Genomic DNA, 2,719 nt, shown 5'->3' with positions numbered 1-2,719 from the left:
CTATAACAAGTCTCTTTGATGTTACATCACAGATAGTGAAGGATGTTCCTGCTGCAGAGTTATGATTTTGTTTCACCCTGATGGTGAGGGCACACATGGAGAGCCCGATAGCCTCGCTTAAGCATCTACTTTTTAAAACTACTGGTGCTGACCACCGGCAGGACCTGGCCCACGTAAAGCCATGCGCTTAGTACAGTTATTGGCAGCGGAACACATAGGCCAATCTGTATTCTTAAAGCTGAAGAGGTGACCTGCTCAGGGTGTGATCTTTGCGGTGCAGGCTCAATGTAATTGTTAAAATAGTGTAGCAGGCTGCATTTACTGAAACGCACCATTTGAGAGAGATTAAGCTATTGACATTGTAAATAACCATGCCGTTTCTTTATTTTTTTTAAAAACAAAAATAATGTCATGAGCAATGCCAATAGCTCTAACTTTACCAATGCCGAGTCCATTGCATTGTAAATGCTTGTTTATCAGCGCGGTGCCCCTTCAGCAGGGCAGCTCTGGCTTTGCTTTCCTTGCCGTCTCTCTCCCCTCGCTCCTCCACCCCACTCTCTCTACTGTCCCTCTCCCCTCCCTTCCAATCATTCATGAGGCTCTGGCAGGCAGTTCCACATAGTTGATTCCCAAAGCTTGTTAATTATTTCCTGCCTCTGCTCTGCAGTTTGTTGGTAGGCATTCTGCATTTGAGTTGAAACAGGAATGAATTGCTGTTTCGTTTTTTAAGTACAAATGAAAAAGTTTTGTAAAAATGCATTCCATCTACCAACATGAAATGCATTTTAACAAAGCATTTTTATTTGTACTTAAAAAGCTAAACAGCAGAACGTAAACCGCCATTTGACAGATACGCATGAAAGGCTCATAACAAGCAGGCCCGGGGCAACCTTTCACTCCTGACTAGCTGAATCTGTGCCATTAAACCCGCTGAACAAGCAGCCCTCCCAGACTCTGAGACAGAGCATCCCTCCCAGACTCTGAGACAGAGCAGCCCTCCCAGACTCCGAGACAGAGCAGCCCTCCCAGACTCCGAGACAGAGCAGCCCTCCCAGACTCCGAGACAGAGCAGCCCTCCCAGACTCCGAGACAGAGCAGCCCTCCCAGACTCCGAGACAGAGCAGCCCTCCCAGACTCCGAGACAGAGCAGCCCTCCCAGACTCTGAGACAGAGCAGCCCTCCCAGACTCCGAGACAGAGCAGCCCTCCCAGACTCCGAGACAGAGCAGCCCTCCCAGACTCCGAGACAGAGCAGCCCTCCCAGACTCCGAGACAGAGCAGCCCTCCCAGACTCCGAGACAGAGCAGCCCTCCCAGACTCCGAGACAGAGCAGCCCTCCCAGACTCCGGTACAGAGCAGCCCTCAGTCCTCCCAGACTCCGAGACAGAGCAGCCCTCCCAGACTCCGAGACAGAGCAGCCCTCAGCCCTCCCAGACTCCGAGACAGAGCAGCCCTCCCAGACTCCGAGACAGAGCAGCCCTCCCAGACTCTGAGACAGAGCAGCCCTCCCAGACTCTGAAACAGAGCAGCCCTCCCAGACTCTGAGACAGAGCAGCCCTCCCAGACTCCGAGACAGAGCAGCCCTCCCAGACTCCGGTACAGAGCAGCCCTCCCAGACTCCGAGACAGAGCAGCCCTCCCAGACTCCGAGACAGAGCAGCCCTCCCAGACTCCGAGACAGAGCAGCCCTCCCAGTCTCCGAGACAGAGCAGCCCTCCCAGACTCTGAGACAGAGCAGCCCTCCCAGACTCTGAGACAGAGCAGCCCTCCCAGACTCCGAGACAGAGCAGCCCTCCCAGACTCCGAGACAGAGCAGCCCTCCCAGACTCCGAGACAGAGCAGCCCTCCCAGACTCCGAGACAGAGCAGCCCTCCCAGACTCCGAGACAGAGCAGCCCTACCAGACTCCGAGACAGAGCAGCCCTCCCAGACTCTGAGACAGAGCAGCCCTCCCAGACTCTGAGACAGAGCAGCCCTCCCAGACTCCGAGACAGAGCAGCCCTCCCAGACTCTGAGACAGAGCAGCCCTCCCAGACTCCGACAGAGCAGCCCTCCCAGACTCCGAGACAGAGCAGCCCTCCCAGACTCCGAGACAGAGCAGCCCTCCCAGACTCCGAGACAGAGCAGCCCTCCCAGACTCTGAGACAGAGCAGCCCTCCCAGACTCTGAGACAGAGCAGCCCTCCCAGACTCTGAGACAGAGCAGCCCTCCCAGACTCCGACAGAGCAGCCCTCCCAGACTCCGAGACAGAGCAGCCCTCCCAGACTCTGAGACAGAGCAGCCCTCCCAGACTCTGAGACAGAGCAGTCTCGTATTTTTTTCCCATGGAGCGCACACCACTCGTTCACTTTCTTGTGCTTTGGCAGCTACGAACTATCTATTAAAACCCCTCTTAAAATGAGTATGCCAGAGAATCGGGTGTTTCGATGTCACATCAAAAGGGGAAATACATTATTTAGTGGGAGGTTGGGCTCCTGAGGTGTAGCATTGTGGCCGATTAGTCAAGACTGGCTCGTCCCTGTTTTAGTCACGTAAGACAAAGCTATCCTTTGATGTGCATGATTTAGAGCCAAGCCCTGAAGCACTGATTTTGAAAGTTTAGACAAGCAGTTTGTGAGAGCAATGTCATTGTGGTGACAAAGATGTGAAAAAAATGATCTATTTTAGCTTCAGACTATTTCGGGTGCGGTATTGATGATTGGCAGTCGGTGCTTGCAGAATT

Source organism: Triturus cristatus, chromosome 7 (genome assembly GCF_964204655.1).
Source record: "Triturus cristatus chromosome 7, aTriCri1.1, whole genome shotgun sequence".
In the NCBI taxonomy this organism is placed as follows: Eukaryota; Metazoa; Chordata; class Amphibia; order Caudata; family Salamandridae; genus Triturus; species Triturus cristatus.
Note: the sequence above shows the minus strand (reverse complement) of the source record.